Raw genomic sequence first — 8,608 nt, 5'->3', positions numbered from 1 at the left:
GATAATACTTTCAGAATCAGTAATCTCCATCTCAGGCAATGATTTTCTTTCCAATAGAAAGCTTTTCATGATAAGCTTTCCCTTTAGGTAAATATTCAAATCAGAAGAAAAGCCCATCAGACGATTCATGCTAACATTTGGCTTGGAGGCTGGGTCGCTGTCGACTGCAGTACCATTGCAGAGATGGACGGTCCCCAGTAGGACCAGAACTCACCCCTGCTCTCTGCCCTGGCCTGCAGGACCGCTTGAGGAAGCCCCAGCATTGAGGTGCTCGGAGTGCCCTTTGTGGAAATTCAGCCTCTTTGTGAAGGATTCCAGCTTCCGACTTAACCTCGGGCCTAATGAGAGGGCCTCCCGGACCAGCGGGGAAAAGAGGTTCCTTCCAGCTCCGTTTCAGCTCTGTCGTCAGGGAGAATTTTATCAGCTCTCTCACAACAACGATCTCGCCCACCAGGATCCCTGTTGCAGAATACGAGGGCAGAATGGATGGAAAGAGGGTGGGAAGTGGACTCAGTGTGAGAGGGTGTGCTCTGCCTCCTAGACAGCTGCCCTTCAGGGGTCCTCTGGGCCTTCTTAGGCCTTATTGATCCTCCTGAGAAGTCCTGATTGTGTAGATGCCCAACAGAGGGAGCACATAGTGGAAGGAAACTGTCTAGCAGTTTCCATCATTTTTTGTTGTTGCTGTTAGTGGAAAAGATTGGCTCTGTCAGAGCTGTGCCAGCAAAGCATAAATAAATCATCATGAGGATGCTAAAGTCAGGCTACAGAAGGCAAAGGATGTCTAAGTCCATGCTTCTTGGCAGGGAGGTAGAATGAGGCAGGGCTTAAGAATATGGGTTTGGGAGGAAGACAAACGTGAGGTGTGTGTGGCTGGCTTCTGTAGAACCAGTCACTTCACTGCTCCTGGCTCAGTTATTTCATCTGTAAAATAGGGATAACAATACTTACCGTGTGGGACTGTTAGAATTGAATATATACACATACACACATGTTTATGTAGTGTATGTATGTAGGATAAATACGCATATATGCACAGAAACTTAGATGCATACAAACTATGTATATATACACTCTTATCTGTCAGCATCCTGCCTGGCATGTAGTAACGGTCCTGCAAATGGCAAGGTCATAGCAATTTGTCATTATTAGGATCAGAAGTGGGACACAATGACCAGTTTAAATCTCTAACATTCGAGAAATTATTTTCCTTACTGATGCCTCCTCTGGTTTGCTATGGCTATAATACCCTAAGCATAACATGTCATGAATGCACAATCCGACAAAGCGTGGTAGCCTGGGACCCGTCTCTTTCTACCTCATCACTGTCGCCCCAGCTCTTTTATCTCCAGGCATTTTCCTACAGGAACCTTCCTGCAGTTAATGGTTGAGTCCAATGGTACCACGCTTCCATATCATCGAGACTATTATTCTAACCACTAGGGGCAATATCATTTCTCTAAGAAGTGGCAGTATGAATTTCAAACATTTATAAACTGGTTTTTGCCAACAGACGGTTGGGAGACAAGTCTTTGTGGGTCTCTTGTGATTCTACATATCTTGCAAGCAAGGCTCTGACTGCCTCTTGTTCCAGACGATCTTTTCAAGGATGTTCATATAGTGAACAGACCTGGAAAAAAGGAATAGTGTGTCCTTCTGGAGCACGGGGAAAACTTGCTAAAAGTCTCAGAAGACAAAATAGCGTCTCTTTTAGGAACCAGGAAGAGCATGCGCATTTACTACTCATTTTGAAAGATGAAGCCTCCCCAGGCTCAAGAATCCAGTTCTGTGTCACAACCCACTGCGTGCGCAGGTGCCTGGGAACCTCTTAGCACTCTGTGGAAACTGGGGCGTGGGAACCAAAGCGAAAACGCCGATACTCTGGTTGCTGCCACTGTTGTCATGGAAACCGTCCTTCATGGCGTGACCCAGAGCAGCCTCTGTTCTAGCAGCGTCTATGAAACCGCTAACGTCTAGCTCACAAGGAGGGCAAACTCTCAGACGCTGCACAGTTCCTGGCGCAAACTGAAGGGTGGGACCACATATTTCAGGTAGCGGCAGCTTTTCCTTCAATTCTAGTTGCTGTTTCTCGTGAACCACGTGGGTTTACTACATATTTAGCCTGTGGTGACTAGCATGGAGTGACGAACGTTGGCGTCTCCCACCAGTAAGAGATCACATTTAAAATAAAAATGGTTTTTCCTTCCTCTCCCCTGTTTTGTTGGGGCTGTGAGGGAATCCTTTTTAAATAACACACTATAGATAATATCCTGAGAAAGAGGAAAAGATGAGAGATAAAAGGGCAGAAAGAGAAGAAATAGGTTGTGGTAACAAATTTTAAAAATATTTAATAGAAAAGCTGGATATCTGGATGTAAGATGCTTTTTAAAAAAGATAAGCATATTGATGACCTGGCAAAACTGAAATACATCTATTTACATCTTTTCCTAAAATTCCCAAGGAAAATCCACAAAAGCTTCAACATACTCAGAACCTGACCATGGGTTATTGGAATAGCTACAGAACAATTTGAGGCCTCTCCTTCCTGGTTCTTTCTGTCATTTTGTTTTTCTTCTGCCATGTCCCTGTCTGCCTACGAAATGCCCCTGGACTCAATCCACTGAGTCTTCAACGTGCTGACCTGGAACAGCTTTGGCCCACGGAGGCGTCTTGACCGGACTTCCCTTTTCCCCCCTCCTCCTTGTAGGCTGCCCTCTTGTTACCCCTCCACTGTGTGTGCTCTGTCCCCTTCCCGTCACATTCCTGTGGACCAGTCAAGTACTGGAGATCAACTGCCCTTGATCTTGTGGTATCTCTATAACTGTTTGTGGAATTTTATCTCTACATAACCAACTCTTGAGCCAGATTCTGGTTTTTCTGGCTACAGCAGAAGCTCCACTGCTCTAGCCTTTCCTGAAGAAAAACGGAAAGGATTATTGGAAAGGAAGAAGTAAAATTATCTGTTTTAAGATTACATGATCTTCTATACAGCAAATTCTAAGAAATTCACTAAAAACTGAGTAGAGCTAATAAATGAGCTCAGCAAAGTTACAGGATATAAGGGCCATCTACAAAAAAAATCCATTGTCATTCTGTACACTTGCAATGGACAATTTGAAACAAGAAAATTCCTTTTGCAATAGCATTGTTAAACTACAGAACATTGTTGGAAGAATTTAAAGATGATCTAAATAAATGGAAAAGCCTCCCACATTCATGGATCAGAAGTAAAATTAAGACGTTAGGGTGGCCACACTCCCCAAACCGATCTACAGATTTAGCACAATCTCTATCAGAATCCCAGCTGATTTCTTTGTAAAAATCGAGAAGCTGATTGTAAAATTAATGTGAAATTTCAAGGGACTCCAAATACCCAAAACGATCCTGAAAAAGGAGAAGAAAGTAGGAGGACTCAGGTTTCTGACTTTAAAACTTAGCAGGAAGCAACAATAATCACAAAGGTGTGGTTCTGGCACAAGGATAAACGTGTAGATCAATGGAATAGAACTGAGAGCCCCTTAAACCTATGGTTAACTATTTTTCCACAAAGCTTCTAAAACATTCAATAGGAAAAGAATATTCTTAATAAATGTTGCTAGATAATTGGATAGTTGCATGCAAAAGAGTGGAATTGAGCCTTTACCTCACACCACATACGAAATTCAGATTTTAAGAAAACGTAAAGCTACAAAATTTATGGAAGAAAATATAAAGATAATTCTTCATGACCTTGGACTTGGCAGAGGAGTCTTAGATATTACACCAAAAGCATGAGTAAGAGCAACAACAACAAAAATTTTTATTTCATTAGAATTAAAAACTTTTGTGCTTTCAAGGACACCGAGACAGTGAAATATTTGCAGAAATGGGAGAAAATGGTTGCCGACTATTTGATAAGGCACTTGTATCTGAAATATATAAAGAACTGTTACAACTCAATAAAAAGGCAACCCAATTTAAAAATGGGCAACAGATCAAAATACACATTTCTCCAAGAAAAATATACAAATGGTCAATAAGCACATAAAAAGGTGTTGACATCATTAGTCATGAAGGAAATGCAAATCAAAGCCACTACAAGATACCACTTTATACCTCCTAGGATGGCAAGAATCAAAAAGTCAGGCAGTAACAAGTTTGGTGAGAATGTAAAGAAGTCACACCCTGCAGGGGATGTAAAGTGGGGCAGCCGCTTTGGAAGACACTCTAGCTGTTTCTCAAATGATTAAACACAGTTACCATATGAACCAGCAATTCCATTCCTAGGTATGTATCCAAGAAAAATGAAAATATATATTTGCACAAAAACTTTTACATGGATGCTTATAGCAGCATTATAATAACCAAAAGCTGGAAGCAACCCTAATGTCCAACAGACAAATGGGTGAACAAAATATGATACATCCACACAAAGGAATATTTTGGGGGCGTAAGAAAGAATCCTACTTGCACGTGCTACAAGGTGAATGAACTCTGAAAACATTCTACTCGTTAAAAAAAGCCAGGCACAAAAGCCCACATACTATGGAATTTCATTCATATGAAAGTCCAGAGTAGGGAACTCTGCAGAGACAGGAAGTAGATTAGTGGTTGATTAAGGGCTGAGGGGTTTGGGGATGGGGGGGTGTAGAGGGATGATAGCTAAAGGATACAGTTTCTTTTTGAAGTGGTCAGAATGTTCTAAAATTGACTGTGGTGATGGCTGCATATATTTGTAAACACACTAGAAACGGCTGAATTGTGTACACTCAATGAGTTAATTGTATGGTATGTGAATTGTATCTCAAAACTGTTTATAAAAATATGTAAAGTGCTGTTCAAATGAAAGTTAATATTTGCTTTTTATTCCTGATATGACATTTAAAAGGCTAATTCAGCAATGTCACCATCACACTCAGAAATCAACTTTTTGGTGCTTAAAGAAATCATTAAAATTGGATGACAGGGAATTTTCTTATTGTTATAAGCAATCATCAGCTTGCACAGAATGTGTTATTTAAAATTGATAGGTAATTAGTTCTACTGTATTGAAAATCAATATTCTTCATATCAGCCTAAACGGTTTCTTTTCTTAGTACAAAGGTAATTTAAGTCAAAAGTGCATTGAGCTTGTGCTTTGATCGTTCTCATAAATATGTTCCAGTTTGTAAGACTTTGCTCACGTCATCTTCTAAATGCACCACATTATGTAATATTTAGAGTATCCTTTTCCAAATGTGAGAGGAAATCATTCTGCAGAAATGAGAAGACTTTTATATAGGGTTGGAATTGTAGTGAAAATTATAGAAAAAAAATTTTATCTATCAGCAAACTTAACGTCTTTTCCCTTCCATCAAAAGGTTTTGGCTTTGTAGCAGATTTTAACCCCAAGTAAGTGCTTCTCTGTCCCAGAAAATGATGCCCAAAAAAGCAGGGAAGAGCACCAAAATGCCTGGGTACTCATTTCTAAACTGATACATTTCTCTGTTGGTGTCTCTAAAAGAGGAGCTAGTCACCATTCGCATCTTTGTCCAGGATCAGCTGAAGATAAACGATAAAATGATATTTCAGACCGGTTTCCTGGAAGGATGTCCAAACGGCTCCATATAGGAAACCGGGGAGACCCGTTCACTTCTGTGGGATGACCATCTGACGGAAAGCTGGGATGCCCAGTGGAGTTACGTTACTAAGAAATGCTACACGCTGCCTGTGGGTAAGGAGCCCGAGAATTACTTCAACATTATTCTGTTTTGAAACTTAAAATTTATTTAAAATGTGCATAAATGTGTGACTGTTAATGTTTATTTTTATTACACATTTTTTAAATTTTATCATCAATATCTCAGCTGAGGCTCTAATCCACCCCCATCCTACCCTAACATGACCCGGAAGCGGACTTGACTTACATTTCAGAAGGAGGATGGTTCAGAGGGAGAGTAGTTAATCCATGCACATAAAACACAGTCAGTACTGGTTTCTAGATTCTTCCCAGTTACCTGCTGTTTTTCTGTTCCTCTCCTGAAACACGAGATTTAAGTGTTGCTGCCTTTCCTCTGGCAAGTGAGATTTTCCAGAACTTACTGCTTAGTGGCTTTTAACACATGCGACATAATCTACAAGGAAATAATCAATGAGCCTTCCTAGTCCTTAAAATCCCTAGACCAACAGTCCTGAAGCAAAGCAGCTCAGGCTAAATCAGAGGAAAACGTCCCAGGCAAACCGTGTGGGCAGCAGGGGATCTGGGCGGTTTTCTGTGATGGAGAATGTGATGGAGAATAGCCCCGTGGTCCACCCAGACCGGACAATCCACTCTCCTTCCTGAGATACACCCTGTAGATTCTGAAGTTGAATGTGAGTGTGTGCTGATTATGAAACAATTGGTCGATAATGACAACTTAGATTTCATTTTTCCCTTTAAGTATTCTATGGCAAAACATTTCCGATCAGGCAGGAAGAATTGATAAAGTACCATTAACCAGTGCCTCTAGGCCAAATTCTCTGCTTACCAGTAATTTTCACACAATAATTCAAACAGGAGTTGTAAGAAGCCATTAAGTCAACCCAACTAAAACCAAGTGGCTTGGCTTGGTCATTCTGCCAGCTGGTTAGAAGGGCCGCATGCCCCTCCTACAGCGCCTGGTGGATGTTCTCACCACCCCATCGCCCACCTTTGTTTGTTTGTTTGCTTGTTTTCTGTGTAAACATGGTTCTCAAAGTGTGGTCCTGGAATCAGCCGCTTCAACATCACCCTACAAGTTGTTAGAAATGCAAATATTAGGGCCTCAGTCAGGCCTGCTCCATCTGGGGGAAACTGGGGGGTAAGGAGTTGGTTGGGGGTGAGCTAGGGCAGCCTTCCAGGTGATTCTAGTGTGCCCTGCTGTTTGCAAACTGCTGCTGTAAACCCTGGGAACTGGTGTGCCAAATAGAGGCACCAAAGTCTATCAAGATACAAAATACTTTCTGAAACACGGGTTCTAATTACACTCCATACCTGCAGGTAAATTGTCTTGCATTCCAGTTGCTTAAAAATTGGCTAGCCTCAGGGAGGTTTGATTAAAGCTACAGCAGACTGGGAGCACACTGCATTTGCAACCATCCCATAACCTCGGGGTTCCCACAGTAAACTGTTCGTCCAGACAGTTGTCACACAGTTCACTTCCGTCTGGTGACCTGTTGGCTGTCATCACCGCAGGAGCTGGTACACTTAAAATGAACATTTTAATTAAGTCAGAACTCCATCTACTCCTTTTCTCCAAACCTAGGAGTATCTCCCCACCAGAACAGGACTGCGGGCTTTTTAATAAAAGCCATGGCGGGGGTGGGGAGCCTCGCTTCGTCATCTAAGGACCTGGTTTCTGGTTTGACTAGTAAGTTCTGTTTGGACGACTTGGCAGACACCAGTTCACCAGACATTTCTGCCTTTAATTCCTCCACCTGTGCTCTCTTGAGAAATGCATTCTCAGCAAGTTTGCATTCAATTTCCACATAGTCTGATTTAGCCAAATCATCTACTGAAGGCTTTCCTAGGATTAAAACATCAGCACAGTCTTACATCTTGGCCTAAGGATAAATTCTCCCTACAGCTACATTTAGGTGACAAGGCAAACTACTGAAGGGCTAATGGCACTGCAGAGACCCACTTCCTGTAGACTTGGGGGCCCCTCACCATCCCCTCCATGGGCTAGAGAACACAGAAAACCTGGGATTCAAGCCACACAGATTAGGAATGACAACCATGTCTTTTTTTCCTCTAACTTTAACATTAGGGGGCTGCACTTTTGCTTCATTCATACAGGGAAAGTGCACACATAACAAGGCTTTTGTCAGGACCCAGGGTACAAGACCCCAAACCTTGGTACTTCGGGGACCCTCCCCTGCGAGCTCTCTCCTCACTTGCCCCCAGCACTGCCCCTCCTTCCCTTCCTCCTCACAGCCTCCCAGCAGCGCCTTCACCTGACCTGTTTCCATGGAGAATGAACGGGTGTCTCCCGTGAACAGAATGTGACCTGGTTGGCAAGACGAGGCTTAGACAGAGCACCCCAAAGGGAAACACTTGGAAACATGAGCAATGTTCAAAATATGTCAAGGAGAGCAGGCTTGTTTAATTTATGGGAAGACTAAGGGTTTTGTTTTATCAGCAAAATACCTGAAACTATTCTGTCCCCGCCTCGCATCTTTTTAATCCCCTGCACTTCAACACTGCGCGCTGGTCCAGCTCGGCTGCTGGAGGTGTTCTGACAAATTCAGGGAAGACGTTTCACTCAGTTTTACAACGAGAACCTATCAGGTCGGCAGGACTTCCAGGTCATCAGCTCCACCTCCACCTGCTGGCTCTTCTCTGTCTTCTATTTGTGGGTCATTGTCACTGGATTTGATAAGAATTTCCTTATATAGCTCTAATAAAGATGTAACACTATTTTTGTATTATTCATTCTCACTTGTTTAATTACTTTAATTATCTAATTGTATTCTACTCTAATGCCATATTTGTGTTTCTGAAAAACCTTATATTCTGCAAAATCACATGGTAAAATCTACAGGACTAGTGGAAAAAATCAGATTAAAGAGGACCACTCAAAACCTATAAAGCTTTGTAATTAGAAGTAACAAAAACAACAGCAACCGCTTAAGA

General features: G+C 42.1%; 1 long non-coding RNA gene across 1 annotated transcript; it reads left to right on the top strand.

Moving 5' to 3' along the window:
- The first annotated feature begins 1,914 nt into the window (after positions 1-1,914).
- Positions 1,915-8,392, top strand: LOC140688928 (uncharacterized). Its single transcript, XR_012063751.1, has 3 exons — positions 1,915-2,048; positions 5,480-5,689; positions 8,192-8,392. It is a non-coding gene; the product is annotated as an uncharacterized lncRNA (long non-coding RNA).
- The last annotated feature ends 216 nt before the right edge of the window (positions 8,393-8,608 follow it).

This window comes from Vicugna pacos, chromosome 24, assembly GCF_048564905.1.
Source record: "Vicugna pacos chromosome 24, VicPac4, whole genome shotgun sequence".
In the NCBI taxonomy this organism is placed as follows: domain Eukaryota; kingdom Metazoa; phylum Chordata; class Mammalia; order Artiodactyla; family Camelidae; genus Vicugna; species Vicugna pacos.
This window is presented reverse-complemented; position numbering and strand designations above follow the sequence as displayed.